Consider the following 22,253-nt stretch of genomic DNA (forward strand, 5'->3'; position numbering starts at 1 on the left):
ACGTTGCCCCCTCGCCCCCATCCGGCCCTTCCCAGACCCCCGGCCCCCTCTGTGTTCGCTGCCCCAAGCTGGGCGCGCGGCAACCCGGCGGTTCCCGGGGCTCCGCGGCTCTCCCGCCCTCCTCGGTCCGAAAGGAAACGCAGGCTCCGGCAGCGCGCGGGGTTCATCCACCAGCCGCAGAGGAAAAGGGGGAGGAGAGAGAGGAGGCGGGCGGCGGGAGGAGGAGTTTCTGGGCGGCCGGGAGTGCGGTGGGGACCGCGGAGGAGGAGCGCCCTTCCCCCCGCGCGCTGATTGCTGTGGCCTCCTGCCCGTCCCCGCCCGCGAGTGTGGGGGGGAGCGGGGGCGCGGGGTCGGCCCGATGGGGGTAATCGAGGGTTTCGGGGACGCCGAGTGGCGCTTTCCTCTTCCCAGCGAGTGACGGAGGGAAGTCGGCGGCTCGGGTGCGCGGCCACTTTCCCTGCGCGATTCCCCGAGCTCCCTGCAGGAGGAGAAAGTCCCCGGCGGGTCCGGATGGCGTAGTTGCGCTGCGGCGCAGCAGCTGCCGGAGCTTCGCGGCCGCCGGGCGCTGGGCGGGGAAACTTCGCTCTGCTTTTTCCTCCAACTTGTGGCGGGTGGATCTCCGCTGGACACGCCGCCTCCGAGGTACGTGCCGGCCGGGCCCCGCGGCGCTGCAGCGGGCGCCCGGACGCCCTTGGCCGCACCGCTCGCCCCAGCACCCGTCCCCTCCGGGGGCTCTGCAGGCTGCGCGGTGCCTGTCGGCGCTGCGCGGGGCTCCCTGCCCGTCTCCCGGCCGGGATCGCTCGGGCCACCGGGACCCCCGGGCCGGTGGGGGCGGCCTCGGTCGGGTCGGGCGGTGTTGACGCTGGAGGTCGTGGGGAAGCGGCCGCCCGGGCTGGGCAGCGCGCGGGGCGATGCGCGGTGCTGGGGAAGACATCTGTTCCGCTCCTGCCCTCACTCTTCCTTTCCGCGGTTTCTTCTGACCTCCGCGGGGGCGCGCTGGCCACTTCCCACCGGGCGCGTGACAGCGTTGGTGGGCAAGATTGGTGGTGGGTTTGCACTCAATTGCCGTTGCAGAGGCTGCGGGCCCGGGACTCTGGCACCGACGTGAGCTGCGCGCCCCGCGGGCCGCGTCCTCGGGGGGCTCTGCCGGCCGCTGCAGCCCGGAGCCCCGCGGAGCATCCGCCTCGCCCGCATTAACTTGTTAGCCACCTTACCCAGTTTATTTTGAAGGCTTCTCCTGGCGCCTTCATTTGGTTAGAATAAGCTAGGAACTCACGGGCTGTCGCTAGGAGAACGTGCTTGCAGTCTTGTTCTTATTAGGGCATTTGCCCCACTTTCCAGAATCACTTAAGGGTAGGAACGGGCTTGTCAAGCGTGAATTACCTTGACAGAGTAGAACTTAGTGGATTTGGTGTCTACAGAAAGAGCCGAGAGACGAAAATCGCTCACATTTCCTTCCCTGTGAAATGGGAATACTAATAAATAGTATTGGCCTCATAAGGTTACTTGAGGATTGAATGCTTTAGCATATGTCACGTACCAGAACGATCGATGCCTGGCGCCCAGCAAAGGGCGGCTGGGCTCTTAGCGCTGCTTGTCCGAAGCCCGGCGGCGTCCGGAGAAGGCCGTCGAGGATAGGGGGTGGTAGGAATGACAGACCGAGACCGGGCGGCAGGCTTTTTCTGAGTCCACATCCCTTCTAAGACAAGTAAGCGAGTGGTTTGGGAGGAGAGAAGGCTCTACAAGCAGCAAAGCATCTGTCAAGTCCTTTTCATTTTCCCGAAATGGTACTTTAGGTTGCCAGCAGGTACCTGTGGGTGAAAATAACTATTTCTTTCTGGTGATAATGATAGCCAACGTTTATTGGGCGCAAGCTGTGTGCCAGTTACTGTCCTCGAGGCCTTATGGACACTGAACCGGGACCCCAACTCTGGCAAAAACACTATTAGTGGACCGATTTTTTTAGTTAAGACTCTAGAGTTTCGTTACTTGCCCAGGCTATTACACAGCTGTTCTGACTTGGAAAGCCCGGCTCAGACACTCAGCCGAGAACAGCAAGTGCAGTGCGATTCGTGTGCAGCAAATCCCAGCATCTTCTCCTGTCTTCAGCTCCTTTAAGGTGAACCCATTGCTTGGAAAGCACATCAGGTGTCTGAGATTAATTTAGGTGAGCTACCCATGCCGGGTGGGGTCAAATTCTGGCGCCCCTGAAACTGACTCCAAGTAATTATAAATAGAACTCTGATTTGGAGTAATTAATTTGGATCTTTAATCTTCTTTTCTTTCATTAATTCTCCAGACATTGTTGGTCAGTGTTACTTGGCTTCCTTAGGAAACAGCTTGGGGTTGGCACAGAAGGCAGGGAAATAATTCTTACCCCCTTAAGGGCTATTAAAATGAAATTGATTTCATGCCATTGTGTCAGTTAAAGGATGTTGCTCTGTTTCTTGATGTTCTCTGCTTTTGGCTTTCATTCTGCATTGTTTAGTGTTTCAAGGCTTCAGCATAGTTTCAGCCCTTTAGTTTGTCTTTGTCATTTGTCAACTTTAATTTTTCCTGTTTTGATGGAATCTGACCATCACATGGCAGCTTTGCCTCACAACTGTTGATCCAGCTCATGTTTTTAAGCATTAAAATCACCAACTTACTTGTGAACCCCAGCTCCTCAAAGGCAACCCCTGGGGAATTCATTGTTATTTTGAATATTAGCCAATAGGGGGAGCATAACACATTACCTATTGATATCTGTTAGGCACCCAAACCAGTTTTTATAGAGTATTAAACATACATTTCAGAAGGGGAACCTGTTGTGGTTTTATCTAGCAAAATGACCAAGTTGCCTTTTGAGTTGACTTTGGAGAACTGGGTGTAATTTCAACTCATTATCGTAAGAATGACTTTGAGGACAGAGCCTACGTGGTGGATATATGTCCAGAGCTCTGGTGCCGGGACAGATGTTAAATACACATACCGTTTATTTCCATTTGTTTTCCTTAGGAGGTGTAGGTCAAATAATTTTGTGTCCTTTGGGTAATATTTCAAATTATCTTGGAGAACTGGGAGTCCAGAGAGAGCCTTCGTAACTCCTTTTGCAATGGCCCTCGTTGGTCTCGTGTAGAAAATCGGATGGCGTGAGGTTGTTCTGGGGAGGTGGAGGGTGGTGGGCTCACCATCCTGTCATTATCATTTTTCACTAACATCTGATTGCAAGACACTAAGGGATTGTTATTTTGAGTAACAGCCTGTCTACTCCTGTGCCTTCTTCACAGGCTTATATTTTAGTGTAGTAACAGGTCAGAGGTATCATATTTGCTTAGTATGGATGCATGTCTACCGATAAAGATATAAACAATATTTAGGAATGAGCATGCTTGGAAAAACAGTTAAATCGGCTTTTAAAAAAGGTTTTCAATCTTTGTCTACAGTTTTGTAGGCCAGTTTCCTTTCTTGTTTCTAGAATATCAGGTAGTATGGATTTGAGTTCCATTTACCAAGTGAGAGTCAAGTGGATCCTATGTTAAAATAACTTTCAAATTGAGTCTCTTCTTTCTTAACCTCAACATGGCACTTATACATCCGAGTGGCATTTTATTTGGGGTCTAATTTAGGCTTCCATGCTCTCATCTGGCTTGCTTATTGAGCAAACATTTATCAACCCCCAACACCTTAATAGGCTTAAGGGCCCCGGTCTTGGGAGTTTGGCACATTAGCAGCCCTGTTCCAGGCCCCTGCTAGCAGCTGGCTAAGATGCCTTAGGGCTTAGGAAAGCCTTTACACAGGGCCAAAATGGGTTTGCTTAAAGGAAAGTATTGTCGGCGATCCCACTGTGGCTCAGTGGTTAATGAATCAGACCAGGAACCACAAGGTTGCGGGTTCGATCCCTGGCCTTGTTCAGTGGGTTAAGGATCTGGCGTTGCCATGAGCTCGAATCCTGCGTTGCTGTGGCTGTGGCGTAGGCTGGCAGCTACAGCTCCGATTGGACCCCTAGCCTGGGAACCTCCATATGCTGCGGGAGCAGCCCTAGAAAAGGCAAAAAGACAAAAAAAAATTTTATATATATATATATAATTTCCTTTATATATATATATATATATATATATATATATATATATATATATAGTCTTTTGGAGACTCGAAGGAATTAACCTTTCTTTTTTACATGCAAACTTGATGGTATCTTGTAAAAGTCCGGGGGCTCTGGCTTTTCTGAGAGCCTCGTCTGGGCGTAAGCACCCCAGGAACTCAGATGTCCTTTGAGCACCAAGAAAGAAGGCGATTGCTGCTGACTTCCTTAGTGCCTAAGTTCCTGGGATCATAAATTTGTAGAAATTTCTGACTCTACATTGTAAGCTTCACAGACAGAACAGGTAACATTTAGGGGATGACTGGTAAGTATTAACATTTTTTGCTGTAATATTTGTCCTGGATGAATTTGCTTTGTGGTCATTTTGAATTACCCCTGTTCTTGAGAATCCAATTTGAAACTGTATTTGTTTTCTTCCATTGCTGTTGGACAGAGACTAATTATAACTGTCAGGTTCATTAGTTAATGAGGACAGTCCTCATTTTTTTTTTCTTTTTTGTACTCTTAACAGTTATTTAAAAGGTGATTTTATTGCTGTTTCAGTCCGTCCCCTGGAGTGTTTTTCTTATAATTTTAAACTTCTTTTGGAATTGTGGAACTTAAAAAATGTTAACTCCGTTTTGAACTTTGCATGATTCAAGTTAGATAATGTTTTTTAGGCGTCTTTAACTTCAAGGCAGTCTTGTGTTGCCTTTAGGCACATGTATGGTTTGGAATATAAAAGAGTGAATCTAGGGCACTGGGGGCCTTGGAAGGAAATTAGTGCACCAAGACCCATGGCAGTAATTTCTATGGTGCCACATCTTCAGAGGAACTCTTGGGATGATGGCATTGTCTTTTTGTAGCTTTGCATAAAGCACAAGCTATTGTTAATTTGTTGGGTCTCTAGTCAAGCTGAAATAAGTCAACACAGCTTGGAAGTGCCTTACGAAATAGGATTTGGGTCCGTTTCCTGGGCTCTGTCCATTTCTAAAGTTCTTGTTTTAGATCTTTTGAAATAGCACATTTGTTTGTTAACTGACATGGAGATTTATTTTCTCTGTTTGCAAAGTCTTAAGATTGAGCACAGATTTCCAAGCAGAGCATTCTTCCTTCTCTTAGAGTGCAATTGCTTTTATCTCTCAATCAAAACGTGTGCAATCTTGAACCTTGAAGCAACATTCATGAAAGTTCTGCATGAGGCCACACCCACTCGGACCTTATCGTGTGAACAGCAAGACCTAATGGGGAGTTCCCGTTGTGGCTCAGTGGAAACGAATCTGACTAGCATCATGAGGACATGGGTTCGATCCCTGGCCTCGCTCAGTGGACTAAGGATCCGGCATTGCCACAAGCTGCAGCGTAGGTCGCAGTTGCGGCTCGGATCTGGTGTTGCTGTGGCTGTGGTATAGACCGGCGGTGGTAGCTCTGATTGGACCCCTAGCCTGGGAACTTCAGTGTGGTGCAGGTGTGGCCCTAAAAAGACAAAAATAAATAAATAAATAAATAAAAGACTTCATGGGCTGACATTTAGGGGGATAAGGGATGGAGACCCTGTTTAAAATTGAGATTATCCCTGAAGGTCTGAGCTTGGGCTTCAGAAGCTGCCCTCAGGCTGTCCTCATATCTCCTGCTCAAAATAATTATAGGAAGAAAAAAAATAATGTCTCTTTTTTGGTGCTGGTGATTCCTTTAATGCTAAAAGTTTCAGGTCTGGGACTGGGACTCTGAGTGATATGTAGAGCCTGGTAGAGTTAATTTTTAGGATTTAATGTTAGATTGTTGCCACGATAACAATTTAGAATTGAGTCTGAAATGTCAGCTCTATCTTCACTTTAAGAAAAAGGATAGTACTATGATATCACTTATATGTGGGATCCAAAATATCATATAAATGAACTTACAAAACAAAAACAGACTCACAGACATAGAAAACAAATTTATGGTCACCAAAGGGTAAAGGAGGTGGGAGATCTTGGGATTAGCAGATACAAACCACTACAAAATAGATAAATAGCGCAGGGAACTATAGTCAATCCCCTGTAATAAACCGTATGGAAGAGAAAATGAAAGAGAACACACACACACACACACACACACACACACACACACACACACACACACACGCACGCGTATATATAAAACTGAATCACCTTTTGCTGTACACCAGAAACTAACCCAACACTGTAAATCAACTATACTTCAATAAAAAGAAAAAGGATGAAATCCAGAAGCATATACTTTCCCTCTCTCTTAGACACTGGACTCTGGGAGAAAGGGGACCTCAGGGTTGGTTGCTGTTTGCAGAAGAAAGAAGCAGCACCTGCTTGTGTGTCCTTCCAAGCACAGAATTCATTTTCCTGGTACATGCTGAAGGTCAGGTTTTTGTGTCAAATTGCAGATGGACCATTTGTAAAAACACATTTAAGTTGATTAGTCCCTGAAAAAAAAAAAAAAGATCTTTAGAAAGTCCTTGAGCTTTCCTGTGATCAGATCACCCCGGGAGGAGAAGGTCTGGAGTGCACAGGCGTGATGACTAACCACAAGTGATGGTAAGAACACCAAACCAGGTGGCGAGTCTAGCAGAATTTTGGGTTTCTTTTGTATTCTTATTATACTGTTTTATTAGTGGAAACTTGATGAATACTTAATTCTGTTTGGGGTGTGAAAAGATTCCATTTTGGGAATATAATTCTGTTAGCCTTTTTAGTGATTTATGTGTTTTGACATGTGAAATTGGTCATTGGATGCAAAAATACACTGGTGGCTATTTGCAGATTTCATTTCATCATTAACTGCATGATGATTGCTGGAACAGAATGTTGCTTTTTTTTCTTTTATACTTGGAAGGGTATTTGAGGTGAAATACTTAGATTCCAATCTCAAAACCATGTGTTCATGTGCTACCTTAAAAACTTTCGTGTGATAATCCCCTGTGTTGACTTATTGCTTTTCTGTTTTGTTTTGTTTTTTTTTTTCTTTAAAATAAAACATGCTCAAACACAAAACTCTCCTTCTGAGTGTCCATAAAGAAAATGTCTCGGAGTTCCCATCGTGGCTCAGTGGTCAACGAATCTGACTGGGAACCATGAGGCTGCGGGTTCGATCCCTGGCCTTGCTCAGTGGGTTGGGGATCCGGCATTGCCATGAGCTGTGGTGTAGATCGCAGATGCGGCTCAAATCCCGAGTTGCTGTGGCTGTGTCATAGGCTAGTGGCTACATCTCCGATTCAACCCCTAGCCTGGGAACCTCCATATGCCACGGGAGTGGCCCTAGAAAAGGCAAAAAGACAAAAAAAAAGTCTCATTGTGTTATATTACACTGTGCAAATGAAATTCAACTTGAGGGAAAGCACCATTGACTCATTAGATATATTTTGCATCATTGCAGTGTATGGTCTTCCCTATGTGTGTGGGAGAAGTTTCTCATCTTCTAAATGGGCATGTTTACCATTGGTGCTCTATCTTTTTTTTTTTTTTCTTTCGGTCAAAGCCTTTCCAAGCAGACGTTCCTCTTAGTTTTCTTATGTTTGTGTCTTTATAGAGATAGTAATGTGTATTCTTTATTATATGTGTGTGTGTAGTTTACTTACAATGTTGTGTTCGTTTTTGGTGTACAACAAAGTGAATCAGTTATGCATATACACACATCCATTCTTTTGCTTATTCTTTTCCCATATAGGTTATCGCAGAGTATCGAGTAGAGTTCCCTGTGCTATACATAAGCCCTTGTTGATTATCTTTGTGTGTTCTTGTTTGTGTGTTTGTTTGCATTTTAGGGCCGCACCTGTGGCATATGGAGGTTCCCAGGCTAGGGGTCCAGTTGGAGCTGTAGCTGCCAGTCTACACCACAGCCACAGCAATGCGTGATCCAAGCCACATCTCCGACCTACACCACAGCTCATGGCAACGCCGGACCCTTAACCCACTGAGCGAGGCCAGGGATCAATCCCACATCCTCACGGATCCTAGTAGGGTTCGTTAACTGCTGAGCCACGGAGGGAACTCCATCTTTTTGTGTTCTTAAGATGCCATGAAAAAAATGTGTGGACTAACAGCCCATTTTGTGAAGACGCACCTTGCCTTTCTGAGTCCTTCATACCCATCCCTTACTACTTGGCAGCACAACCACTGGATGCATCGTGTGTTTGACCCAGGAGCCTGGGGAAGGATGCCCTACTTGCTACATTTCATATTTTTTTTGGTACGAGGCTTTTTTCAGTTTGCGGCATCTTTATTTCATTGTCAGAGTGGCTGCTCTCTTAAGTATTCAAAGTTTTAATTTCATTCAGTGTGTGGGCTCAATAGGGAGGTTTCCTGTAGAAGCAGTTCTACTAAATTAGAGAAGGAAAAAAAAGCTTCCAGCAAGTATCGCACAGACATGCTTTGCTGGGTGAGACTGGCAGTGTTCAAATGGGAGATAACGGAGCACAAAGCAGGATTCCACTGAGCTTAACTGGGTAGGGAGGCTGGGAGAGAAGGGCAATGTCTAATTTGTTAGGAGAAAATTCATATTTGCATAATACCAAGGCTTTTAAATGTTTTCTTTGGAATCGATATATACAGATTTTAAGTAGGTATATAGGTAAGAGATTTGCAAAAGCAATTCTGCTAAGGTTGAGGTTCTGGAGTTGGCAGTTCTTACAACCCGAAGATCCTGTTCTCTGAAGCCAGGAAAAAGCGGTCTGTTTCCAATTATAAATCACAAAAATTGGGAAATTAGGCCAAGGAAAATGATTATTTGGGGGTTGGGTTGCTTTTTTTGCAGAGGGTAAAGGAGAGCAAATCATAGACACACATCTAAAAAAAATCTGCTAGTTACTCTGTTGGCTTTCACATTTTTTTCAAGTGTTCTAGTTTGGAAATGAAGACTCAATTTAGGATTAGAGACTCTTGGTCCTTCAGCTCCTTTTGGTTTCTCAGTGAGCAACTAGAGGAGCAGTGAGGCAGCCTCCACTGACACTAAGGGGCTTGGTGCCAGTCTTTTGGGACATGGCTGGTGTGACTGGTAAACCTTTTCCTATCAGAAGGGTGCCAGGTTCTGGGCTCCCAGCATCATCCTAGGTAGTTGGTGCTGTTTTTGTTTGTTTGTTATGCTCTTTCCCATGCTCGCAATGGAAATGCAGCCCCCGTGGCTTCCTATTGTTCTGGGGGAGAAAGACACCGGACGCTAGTGTGGGAAGAACTGGAGGCGAGAAGCCTAAGGGAGTTGGATGATGTGTGGGCGAACGCCTTGTCCTCAGCACTTGTCGGAAGCAGCTAGCCTTTCTGAAATAAAGCTGCTGCTAGTTTCAGGATTAGTGGTCCCCCGAGACCCAGGTGTTCACTGCGACTCTCCTTTCTACCCCCAGAAGATCACCCCCAGCAGATGCTCCTGTTTCTCACACCTGACACCTCCAGAGCGTTGAATAAGACTTTCCTGGTGGCGCCGAGCCTTTGAGAACAACCAAGGCCGCCGGCGCTGGCGGCGGTTAGCTGCTGGCTCTTTCCTTTTCACCGCGGGTTCGGGCCTCCACCTGCAGCCGCGGGGCTCCCACGCCCCCCCACTCCCTGCACCCCACGCTCGGCTAGAAAAGGTGCGAAGTGCCAAACCGCGCGCCCGTTTTCAATCGGGCGTCTTCACCGTCCGCTCGTCCCCTCGCAGGTGCCTCTGCCACGCCCCCTCCCTTCCCCTCCCCCTCCTTATTTGTTTCCTGGAACTGCTGCTCCTGGTTTTGCCCCGTTTCCAGCCCCATCTCTCGGTTTCCAGGGCTCCTCCCACCCTTCCCCGTCTCGCCTCCCCATCCCCCATCATTGGGTCCAGGCCTCCGTGGCCACGCCCACTATGCTACTTTCTTTCTTTTTTCTTTTTGCCTTTTTTAGGGCCGCACCTGCGGCATGTGGAAGTTCCCAGGCTAGGGGGGCACATCGAGCTGCAGCTGCCGGCCTACACCACAGCCACATCCAAGACCTACACCACAGCTCAGGGCAAGCCAGATCCGTAACCCGCTGAGCAGATGGAACCTGCGACCTCATGGATACTTGTCGGGGTCTTCATCCCCTGAGCCGCAGGGGAACTCCCCTGTTTTCTACTTTCTACCCTTATTTCCAGCGGCCACTTGGCTATTCTGCAGGTTTTTCTGTTAAAACGAAGTCTCAAACCCAACATACCATTTCTCTGTGGTCCCCAGTCTCAACTCCTTTATTTCCCATGTCAGTAAATGGCACCAGTTACCAAGCTAGTAGCCTCAGACGCACCTCACTGCCTTCTGCATACCTCCCCCGCGAGTCACCCGTTCCCGGATGTCTGAACTTTAGCAGGTGTCAGCTGGCATTTTTTCCCCTTGAGTTCCAGGAAACCTTATGGACATGGAAGTTGGAACTTCATATAAGTTTCACAGATCACATATTACTCCTTTGACTTTCCTCCATCATTTTGACACGTAAACACCAGTCTTAGGAATCTGCACACTAGGCCTGTAAGTCACATCCTACAATTGGCGTTTTCTTCTCCTTTTCCAAATCACCATCTCACCAGGGCTATCACAGGCATTTGCCAGTTGGTTTTCCCGGCGTTGGCATCTCCATCTCTCTCTTTCTTTTTTTAATTTTGTCTTTTTAGGGCCAGGCTAAGGGTTGAATCAGAGCTGTAGCTGTCGGCCTACACCACAGCCACAGCGACGCCAGATCCGAGCCGCATCTGTGACCTACGCCACAGCTCACGGCAACACCGGATCCTTACCCCCCTGAGCAAGGCATCCTCATGGATACTAGTCAGATTCGTTTCTGCTCAGCCACGGTGGGAACCCCAGCATCTCCATCTCAAATTGTTCATCCATTAAGATTGGGACCTTCGAAAACATAGACCTGTGTTTCTTTCGTTAACGCTTGGGGGAGGAGTTCTCTTGTGCTGCAGCAGGTTAAGGATCCAGCGTTGTCACTGCAGTGGCTTGGGTCACTGCTGTGGGCGCAGGTTCGATCCCGGGCCCCAGAACTTGGTGGTAAGATTGCGTTTACAATTGATACAAATTCTAACTGTAGAAGAGATAAAGGAAATCGACTCAGAATCATAGAGTTTAGGGTTAGATTGGGGCTTAGGAAAACTTCTCTTCAGGTCCCTCTAAAGATGAGGATGCAGAGAGCGCAGGTGGCCGTCCCGCGCTGGGGAGCAGGGCCTTCCTCTGCCGCGTTCTCCGCCCAGTAGCCAGAAGGGCCCTGATAGAACCTAAGTCGATGCTCTCATTCCTCTGATGAAAACCCTCGACTTGATCCTGTCTTTCTCGGAGTAAAAACCCCAATCTTTGTAATGAGCCCTAAAGCCCTACGCAACCAGCCCTGCCTCCCTGGCCTGGGACCGCCTTGGTCTCACCCTCTGCTCTCTGGCTTGTTCCCTTTTCCAGAGGCTTCACCTGCTTTGCCTTCCCTGGACGCTCGCTCTCAGGGTCTGCGCAGGTGCAGTTTTCTTTGATGGGTGGGTTTTTCTCCCAGATATCTAGCCGTCAGTTCCTGTAGGTCCTTACTCAGAACAAACAAAAACAAGCAAACGAACAAAACGAACCAAAGACCCCCCCCCCAAGTACTTCCTTTCTGTCTTCTCTGCTTTGTTTCCTTAGCATTTATCTCTGCCTCATATGTTCGTATATATTTTGTTTACAGTCTCTCGCCCCTGGCTAGGATGTACACTCCACAGAGGCAGGAATTTTTACATGTTTTATTCCCTCTGGAGCCCCCACGCCTAAACAGGCCCTGGCACGGCCTGAGCCGGCATGTGACACAGGTTTTGTTGGCCGAATAAATGAATGAGAAGAAGCAAGATTGTGTGGGGTTTGTATAGATCCAGTTAAACATATACGAACGGCATTAAAAAGGAGAAAGTGTCAGGTATGGCTGGGAGAATCCGATTTTTTTTTTTTTTTGTCTTTTTAGGGCTGCACCCACAGCATATGGAGGTTCCCAGGCGAGGGTTTGAATTGGAGCTGTAGCCGCCGGCCTGCAACACCAGATCTGAGCTGTGTCTGCAACCTATACCACAGCTCATGGCGACACCAGATCCCTAACCCACTGAGCAAGGCCAGGGATCAAACCCGTAACCTCATGGTTCCTAGTTGGATTCATTTCTGCTGCGCCACAGTGGAACTCCAGGAGAATCTGATTTTTAAAAACCCTCATTCAAGACCCGTCAGACTAGATCACTGACCTCTCTGTAATTATCTGCCTTGAAGCAGCACCAACCAGGGCCTCTCTTTAGCCTTGAAAGTGGTTTGGGAAAACTCCCATTTTTCCTCTGACGGGCTAGGGTTGGCTGTGGTTTCTCTCTGCCTGTGGTTTGCCCTTTAACCCATGAGACTACTGAGATGACAAGTAAACCCAGCACCACAGAAAAGACCAGAGTTTCCTTGTGGCCCTGACGTCTTCCTTTGACCCTGGGCCCATTTGCAGGGCCGCTCACCGTACCTTCTAGAGTTGCTTCGGGGCTGGGTTGAGGAACAGTCTGGATCTGCTGGGCCAGACTCTTGAGTTTTGCTCTGCTGTTCTGATTTCTGTGAAAAGAAATGTTTCGTTGAGACGAAGGGGACATGGGAGAAAGGATGCTTGGGGAGTCAAGGCTGCTGAGATCTGAAATCAGTGACTTCAATCCGAGGGGCAGTCAGTACCCTTCTGAAGAAGCATCTGATTCTTGGGGCTGGGGGCTCAGCTGCATGTAGAGCTAATTTATACGAGTGTCATGAGATGGTACGGGCCTGGCCTCTCTCTCTTTCTGTGGTACCATCAGTGGGGTTCCTGTGCAGCCCTCCTCATCGGGGCCGGGAAGAGAAGCCAAGAGGCTTGGAAGGATGTTATTGGCTGTGGACAAAGCAACAGCGTAATTTAAGGCCGGCTTTCAAAAACCATCGAACTGAAAATAAATTGTTTTGAATGGAGCTGTTGCTAATGGCCTCGTTAAACATCAAAGCTGCCATTTCCTAAACCCTAGGCACGTGAGTATATTCAGTGCTTTATATGTTATCAATTTACCAAATCATCATAACAGCCCCATTAGGGGAAGAGAATCATTCTGTCCACAGACGAGGCTTGGAGGTGGTTAGTAAGCGGCCCGCAGTGAGCCCCTCTCCCGGCACCTCTGGGTTCACCCACCCAAGCTCCCTAACCTCATCCTTTTGGCTTTTTATGGAGGCTTCTTCCCAGAGACGATTGAGTAGATCTTTGGCCACCAGTGATTGAGTTGACCTCCAGCCCCTCTCCCTCCTCCAAGGGTGGGTAGGGGTGGGGCTGAAAGTTCCAGCCCTCTGATCCCAAGGTTGGTTCTCCTAACAAAAACTCCCCCTCCTTAGGTGGGATCTAAAAGTCACCTCATCAACATAACAAAACTACTGCGGTCCCTCTCCCCAGTTAGGAAATTCCAAAGCTTTTAAGAGGATTTTGTGCCAGAGATGGGATGGGGGTGGGGTGAGGTCGCGAAGACCACATGTATTTCTTTCTTTTCTTTTTTTTTTTTTTTTTTGTCATTTTTAAGGGCCACATCCACGGCATATGGAGGTTCCCAGGCTTAGGGGTTGAATCTGAGCTGTAGCCACCGGCCTACACCAGAGCCACAGCAACTCAGGATCCAAGCCGTGTCTGTCACCTACACCACAGCTCATGGCAACGCTGGATCCTTAACCCACTGAGCAAGGGCAGGGACCGAACCCGCAACCTCATGGTTCCTAGTCGAATTCGTTAACCACTGCGCCACGACGGGAACTCTCCAAATGTATTTCTTATAATTCTCAATCTCACACATCCCCGACCACCCCATCTGAAATCATATCTCTTATCATTCCTTCTCCTTCACCTGCTTTATTTGTCCTTCACTGGATTAACCATCACTTGACACATTTTCTGTTGTCTGTCTCTCCCCTTAGAAGGTGTCTCCATGAAAACAGTGCCATGTTTAGTTCACTGCTGGGTCCCCAGCTCCCCAGGCAGTGCCTGGCACATGGTGGGTGCTAATAAGAAATGAATGAAGGAAAATTGATGATTAAGCCTTGTCGCCATGGTTTCAAAACAAAATAATGCATCCCTTATGTCGGGTCCAGCAAGTGACGGCAGGATCTGGTTGGCGTCCACGGAGGAGGAGCTCCTGGTTGAGGAGTAAGGAGCTCGGGCTGCTCGGTAGTTGGTAATTGAGCTGTTTTCTGGGGTCAGAGGAAGAAGAAAGCAGGGTGTTAGCCTCTCCTAGGAAGGGGAATCTTGTAGAAACACATGAATGACCGCAGAGTAATTACAAAGCAGCCTATGGACAAGTCTTGGCTGTGCTCTCACTAGCTGTGTATTGGTGGCCCCGTCATTGAGCCTTGCTAATTCTTGGTTTGCCAATCTGCAAAATGAAAGGGTCGGAGTGGATGTTATCTATTTCCAACATTCTCAGTTGGCTCCGAAGAGAAGATGACAAGGAACAAATTATACCCAAAATGTTAAGGAGACAGAGTATAGTGGGATGGAATTAATCCGAGGTGGCTTTTGGAATGTGCTGAGGGGTCCCGAGTAGAGTTCATGGGTTTGAGGGGTAGAATAAATATGGCAGTTTTGATGCGGTGGGCAGATCTGACAAAGTTCGGGTTTTGTGGTTGCTTGCAAGACAATTCATTTAAATATTTTTTGTCTATACCGATTTTGTGTTAAAAATAGCTAATAGCATTAGTATTTTGGTCACACTTAAATTGTCCAGTTGAACGTTTTTCGGGGATAATACCTTCCAGGTTTGTTACCATTCCAGCCAGCCATCACAGGAACATGCATTTCAAATTGCCACCAGCGTGTTTGCAGTCTCAGTGTATGGGAGGGATTCAGGATTAGTTGCTAGCCCTTAGAATGACAGGCATAAGTAAGGGCTCGCACTAAAGATTTTCTTGGTTCATCTCTTCATACTAGAGATGAAGAAATTGAGGCCCAGAAGGCGGTGACTTGTCTGAGCTTGTAAAACAGGTTGGTCCCAGAACTCCTGCCTCTCTTGTTCCTTGGAGGGTCTTGCTTTCTGTTTTAGAACATTATTTTATTAGGGAGTTCTTGCAGTGGCTCAGCAGGGGAAGGAGCTGACTAGTATCCATGAAGATGCAGGTTCGGTCCCTGCCCTTGCTCAGTGGGTTAACGATCCAGCATTGCCGTGAGCTGTGGTGTAGGTTGCAGACGCGGCTCGGATCCCGCGTTGCCATGGCCCTGGCGTAGGCTGGTGGCTACAGCTCCGATTGGACCCCGAGCCTGGGAACTTCCATATGGTGCGGGAGCAGCCCTAGAAAAGGCAAGAGAAGAAGAGAGGCTTCCTTAAAGACGTAGTGCTTATGCCAAGACCTCAGGCCTTGGAGGCGTTGGAAGTTAGCTGTGTTGGGGCCCGCAGAGGGCCACTGAGTTCCAGCACGGTGGCCATCGCTCCCCGGAAGCAAAGGGCCTAGACCTTTTGTAGAACTGAATTAAGGCGAGTGGAGCTGGAGCACACCCATGAGGAGCTTGGACGAAGCTGACAACGACCAGCAGCCACACAAAGAGTTTTGGTCTTTATCTTGACAGCATCCACGGGCAACCATCTAAAGGTTTTAACTCAGTGTTTCGCATGCCTGGCTGCTCAGCCCCCTCCTTCCCGAGTGATATCAGCTAAGTGATTGAAATTTGTCTGTTGAAGAGTTCCTGCCGTGGCTCAGTGGTAACAAGCCCAACTAGTATCCATGAGGACACAGGTTCGATCCCTGGCCTCGCTCAGTGGGTTAAAGGATCCGGCGTTGCCGTGGCTGTGGTGTAGGCCAACAGCTACAGCTGCGACTTGGCCCCTAGCCTGGAAACTTCCATATGCCATGGGTGCGGCCCTAAAATGACAAAACCAAAATAAAATAAATGAAATGTATCTGTTGAGGGATGACCCTCCCCCAAGAGAATAATTGTGTATTGGAAATCGGTGACGTGAAAAAAAAATGTGCTTAAGTGTGATTAGCAAGAGTCTATTTTTGGAGTGTTTTAGTCAGAATTCCTGTATTTGCAGAATCCCTGTGAATATAAAGATGTGACGAAATCGTTTAGTAAATTAGCATGTACTTTGGGCAGTGGTGTCTGTTGGGGGTTAATGATGTAGAGCTTCCCCAAAGCTTTTTTTCACGGCTTGGTGCTTGCAAGGGCCGGAGAATATTCAGCTGTGCTGACTTTGGCTGGAATAATCGCAGCTTCGTGATTTAACGAGCCCTTTTGGTAATAGCTGATTCCTCCCTCCAGCCAGCTGGGTTGGCTTGGTGGCAGCGAGTGGCAGGCTGAGCTCTGCAGCCCCCTGGCTAAACCCCAGAAGCTGATTTGGGACTCAGGTAGAACTGAGGAGGGCCACGTGGCCAGATGGGGGTCACTTGCACCAGAGCTGGGGAGCCAGCAGCTTGACCACCCTTTTAGGGAATAGTATTGGAATATTCTGACTCTTTTCGCGTCTTTTTTTTTTTTTTTGTCTTTTTGCTATTTCTTTGGGCCGCTCTGGCGGCATATGGAGGTTCCCAGGCTAGGGGTCCAATTGGAGCTGTAGCCCCTGGCCTACGCCAAAGCCACAGCAACGCGGGATCCGAGCCGAGTCTGCAACCTACACCACAGCTCACGGCAACGCCGGATCGTTAACCCACTGAGCAAGGGCAGGGACCGAACCCGCAACCTCATGGCTCCTAGTCGGATTCGTTAACCACTGCGCCACAACGGGAACTCCTCATTATTTTTTGGTAATGGGAATCTTTGAAGTTCTAGATGACAAAGTCCAGTCCTAAGGCGAATACAGTTACTTTGATGTAAAAACTGCTACTTTTGGGGGGCTGCAACTGCGGCATCTAGAGGTTCCCAGGCCAGGGACTGAATCCGAGCTGCAGCTGTGACCTGCACCGTGGCTGTGGCAGCACCAGATCCTTAACCCACTGTGCTGGCCTGGGGATCGAACCTGCACCTCAGCAGTGACCTGGGCCAGGGCAGTCATCTCCTTAACCCCCTGTGCCACAGTGGGAACTCTGTCAACTGCTATCTATAATATCTTGTTACTGGTAGTTTGCTTGGTTTTTGGAAAGTCTACATGTACTTTCACCGCAAAAAGTCCAAAGACTATTATTTTTTAAAAACGTCCTGGGCAGGCCAGGTCTTCTTTTAGGTGTCACGCCCATATTCTCATGTGTTACAATCAAAATACCATTACTCTTTTACAGAGGAGGGGTGATGGAGGCCAAATGACTTGTCCATCCTAAGCCTTCTGGGTGAGCCTGATTTGGAAACCCCGAGAATAGTTCTCTATTAAATCTCGCTTAAAATTATAAGTAACTGAAATCTTTGGAGGCAGAAATATTAAATATGAAAGGTGGTTCTTGGAACACTGCGGAGGTGGGTGAAAATCTGTCCTGTTTGTGAACTTGAACAACACCTGGTCTTTCACAACCGTGGGAGAAGGATCCATGCCCACACCCCTCTTTTTGCTGTGTTTGGTTGGGCAGTGAGGTCTGTTGTGCTCAGGATAGACGGAGGGCTTTTAAGGACAGACTGAAGGTCAACCCTAAAAAGGCTAAGGATGTGGGGGCCAGAGATGTGTTGGCTACACTCTCAGCCAGGAGTGCGGGTGGGCCAGGCCCTGCAGGAGCAGGGGAGACTGGAGCCCAGCTTCTCTGCACATCCTGTACCCTCTGTGCTTCCTGCCTCCCTTCCTCCTGGGTCTTCACGTGGAATTGTGACCCACAGGTTCAGGTGGCTCAAGAGTAAGCCTCGTGGGGTTCCCGTCATGGCGTAACGGAAACGAATCCGACTAGTATCTGTGAGGATGTGTGGGGGTGCGATCCTTGGCCTTGCTCAGTGCGTTAAGGACCCGGCGTTGTTGTGAACTGCGGTATAGAGTGCGGACGTGGCTTGGATCCTGAGTTGCTGTGGCTGTGGTGTAGGCTGGCAGCTGAAGCTCTGATTCAAGCCCTAGCCTGGAAACCTCCAGATGCCACCCGTGTGGCCCTATAAAGCAAAAAAAAAAAAAAAGAGAAGTAAGGCCCCTTTTTTTCCCTACCTTTGGCCGTCGTGGCATATTGGAGCTTTAAGTAATCTTCAAGATAATAATTCTCTTTGGCAGAGACAACCTGTTAATGATAAGAAACCACAGCTTTTATGCTCTTAATGTACAGTTTCATTAGATTCTTGTAATGACCCTGTCATGTAGGAAAGGTTCGTTTATTTTCTTACAATTGAAGAAACTGGGGCTCCACCCTGATCTAAAGAAATCTAAAGATCTCTTGTCTTACCTGCTGAAAGAGGCTTAGCTGGTCATCCAAACACAATGGGCTCCCCTTGTCTATGCTCCACGTGGTGCCCGGGGAAATCTTTATTTTTTTTAAATTAAGGACATTTTTTTTTTCTTTTGAGGGCTGCACCTGCTGCCTATGGAAGTTCTCAGGCTAGGGGCCAGATCCGAGCTGCATCTTTGACCTGCACCACAGCTCATGGCAACGCTGGACCCTTAACCCACTGCGTGAGGCCAGGGATCCAGGGATCGAACCTTCGTCCTCAGGGATACTAGTCAGATTGGTTGCTACTGAGCCACAGTGGGACCCCCTGAAATCTTTATTTTTAATTTTAACTTTTTTTCAGTTTTCTTATATAGGTCACACATTACATTGCGTAAAATACAACATACTGCTTTTGTGTGTGTGTGTATTTCGAAGTGATCACTGCAGTAAACTTGGTGAATGTCCATTGCCTCGCGTAATTGACGATTTTTTCTTTTACTTGTGATAACTTTTAAGGTTTACTCTCTTAGCAATTTTCCGGTATATAACACAGAACTGCTAATTGTTGTCACGTTGTGCAGTATGTTCCCGGAACTTATTTATCTTGTAACTGGAAGTTTGTAACTTTTTATTTTTTAATTTTAATTAAATTTTATTTTTTGGCCCTGCCTGTGGCATGTGGAAGTTCCTGGGCTAGGGATCAAGCCCACACCACAGCAGTGGACCTGAGCCACTGCAGTGATAATGCGGGATCCTTAACCCGCTGGCCACAGAAACTTCTGGAAGTTTGTACCTTTGGACCACCTTCACCCATTTCTCCCCCTCTGGTAACCACTGATCTGTGCTGTTCTGTTTCCACGAGTTCAGTTTTTTAGATTCTACACATAAGTGAGCTTATACAGTATTTGTCTTTTCCTGTCCAACTTATTTCACTTAGTGTAAGGCCCACAAGGTCCATATATGTTGTTGCAAAAGGCAGGTTTCCTTCTGTTTTTATGGCTAATATTCCATTGTGTATGTACCATATTTTCTTTTTCTGGTCTTTTTAGGGCCACACCCACGGCATATGGAGGTTCCCAGGCTAGGGGTCAAATTAGAGCTGTAGCTGCTGGCCTACACCTCAGCCACAGCAACTCAGGATCTGAACCACATCTGTGACCTACGCCACAGCTCACAGCAACACCGGATCCTTAACCCACTGAGCGAGGCCAGGGATCAAACCCTCAATCTCATGGTCACTGGTTAGATTCGTTTCCGCTGCGCCACGACGGGAACTCTGTGGATGCTTTTCCTTTGGAGTTCTTATGGAGGCATGGAATTACATATTTATGATGACTTGTTGGTCTGTCTCACCATACTCTGAGCCCATGAGGGCCAAAGAAGAAGTCTGTTTGCCTGGCTATTATATTCCCATTGCCTGGCACAGAGTAAGCTGTAAATAAAGATTTATTGAAGGGAGAAATGAAGCCCGGGAAATGAAATATCTTGCCTAACATAATAAATGGTGTTACTTTTACTAGAATATAAGCACCATAAGGGCAGGATTTTTGGCTCCTTTTTCACTGCTGTATCCTTGGTATCTTCCGTGGTGCCTGGCTCTTGGTAGTAAATATTTGTTGATATTGATTGTGCTTGGATGCGAGTCCAAAGATTTCTTATCCAAATTTAGGACTCTCTCCCTCTTTGTGCCAATTCTGTCTGAAAATGGGCATTTGGCATTAGCCAGTTCCTCTGAGCCGTGCCGCTGCGACTCAGCGAGGTGGCTTTGCTTTCTCTGTGTCCAGGTCTTAAAGCGCATCTAGATGTGGTCAAACAGCCCTGCATCCTGTACACCCCTTTTACAGGCGGCCAAGCTCGATGCTGCTGTCAGCCTTCCCGCCTCTTTTCTAAATCCCTTGAACAACAGGCTGAATATCCATCAGAACAAGTCCTCTACCAGCTTTTATTTAACTGTTTGCAGACTTAGTCTACTTTTCTCCAAAAAATTCACTTAAATGGCGGACGAATAACCTTTTAATGATCTGCTAGAAACCCATTTCCTGTGGAAGGTGCCAGAAAGCCAGGTGTTACTTACTATTTGAGTTTAGGCAATGGTCATTATTATTATTATTATTATTATTTTGTCTTTTTGCCTTTTCTAGGGCTGCACCCGCGGCATATGGAGGTTCCCAGGCTAGGGGTCGAATCGGAGCTGTAGCCGCCGGCCTACCCCACAGCCACAGCAACGTGGGATCCGAGCCACATCTGCGACCTACACCCCAGCTCACGAATGGTCATTATTTTTATTCCACTTGGTCGTTATTACCTTTACCTTTGTTGACTGTTTTCCTGACCGTGGGCTGGACCGTCTCCACGTGAAGATACCACGATGCCCCTCCTTCCGTCGATGGCTTCGGAAGCCGGGAGGGCTGGGAACATGGTGTACCCTCTGTGCCAGCTGGGCAACCCCCAGCTCCGGCCCTCTCCTGCCAATTTCTTCATCCGGCTGGTGTGGCCTGGCCTGGCCCAGCCCGAGGGTACCGTGCCGTTCTGGGTCCCCACGGAGGTGACCAGGGTGGACCTCAAGAATGACCCAAGTGCATTTACAACGTGCCCGTGACCGCTGTGTGGACCGGGTGCCGCAGGTTCCACCCGGGGGCGGGACTACAGAAATGTCAGGATAAAGAGACTGGGCTCCCACGTGGCACCCGGTGCAGAGGCAGACCTTCCTGTTCCCAGAACTCTTTCTCGAGAACAAAATCCCTGCAGGCAGTTCTGTGGACGGCGACCTCCGGGACCCGCGCCTGGAGGACCAGGGGCGGAGGCAGAGCCGTGACCCTCTCAACACCCGGCCGGGTTTGGTCTCTGATCGGCGGCTGAGACAGTTTGAATAAACGCGCTGCGGGTGGAGACAATGACAGCAGAAAGACAGGACAACGCACAGATGTGTGCTTCGTCTTCAAAGAACTTGTCCGCAGCATCACCAAGGACGGTTGATTTATTATCAGCTATGATGACCCGCAGTCCTGAGGTCAGGTCACAGTGTGTGGTCAGTAATGACTTGTGAAGAGTACACGTGGCAACGTGGAAGTACCAATATCTCGTGGCAGCCGGGGCAGGCATCCCCCGTTTTCGGGAAGAACAGTCTCTTTCCAGAGACTGACTATCGAGGGGGGAGAAAATGGATTCTAGTTTGTGGCCACAGACCTGGAACTGGAGGTAGACTGCTGGTCGTGGAAGGAGCTGGATTCTCGTCTTGACTCCGCCATGTTATTTTGGGCAAGTGTGGGGCTCGGAGATTAGGCTCCTCTTCATCCATGAATTCTGTGGACCTCTTCTAACTTTGGAAGCTGTTCATGTCATCTTTGGTAAAATTTATTTTGGCTGTGCCTGTGGCACGAGGAAGTCCCCCAGGCCAGGGAGGGAGCCTGCACCAGAGCAGTGACCTGAGCCACCACAGTGACAAGGCCAGATAATTTACCCACGAGGCCACCAGGGAACTCCAAAAGATGCTCATGTTACCGTTAGCATGCCGATTCTTTTCATTGGCTGCAAGTTAATTGTAATCGTAATTGTGATTCTGATTTTGAATAATCTCATGTATTTTACCAGTGTGTTCGCCAACTAAGAGGAAGTCAGTGGTTTTTCTTGCTGGCTTTCGCCTACTGCCAAGACACTCTTTCTCTACATTTTCCTTCTAAGATAGAGTAAGATGTGCTTTTTAAAGAAACATCATGGGCGTTCCCATCGTGGCTCAGTGGTTAACGAATCCAACTAGGAACCATGAGGTGGCGGGTTCGATCCCTGGCCTTACTCAGTGGATTAAGGATCGATCCATTGTTGCCGTGAGCTGTGGTGTAGGTCGCAGACGTGGCTCGGATCCCCCATTGCTGTGGCTCTGGCATAGGCTGGTGGCTAGAGCTCCGATTCGACCCCTAGCCTGGGAACCTCCATGTGCCACGGGTGTGACCCTAGAAAAGACAAAAAAAA

The 22,253-nt window shown here is 48.3% G+C and overlaps 1 protein-coding gene across 2 annotated transcripts in view; it reads left to right on the plus strand.

The window, feature by feature from the left end:
* Positions 1–294: 294 nt before the first annotated feature.
* TGFBR3 (transforming growth factor beta receptor 3) overlaps positions 295–22,253 on the plus strand; it is a 200,792-nt gene continuing 178,833 nt past the window's right edge. Inside the window, exon 1 of one of the 2 annotated variants that reach the window (XM_047785319.1) lies at positions 295–642. The gene's annotated coding sequence lies outside the window, so the exon portion shown is untranslated. The remainder of the gene's footprint in view (positions 643–22,253) is intronic. The other variant, XM_047785318.1, reaches the window with a different exon arrangement.

Source organism: Phacochoerus africanus, chromosome 6 (assembly GCF_016906955.1).
Source record: "Phacochoerus africanus isolate WHEZ1 chromosome 6, ROS_Pafr_v1, whole genome shotgun sequence".
Taxonomy (NCBI): Eukaryota; Metazoa; Chordata; class Mammalia; order Artiodactyla; family Suidae; genus Phacochoerus; species Phacochoerus africanus.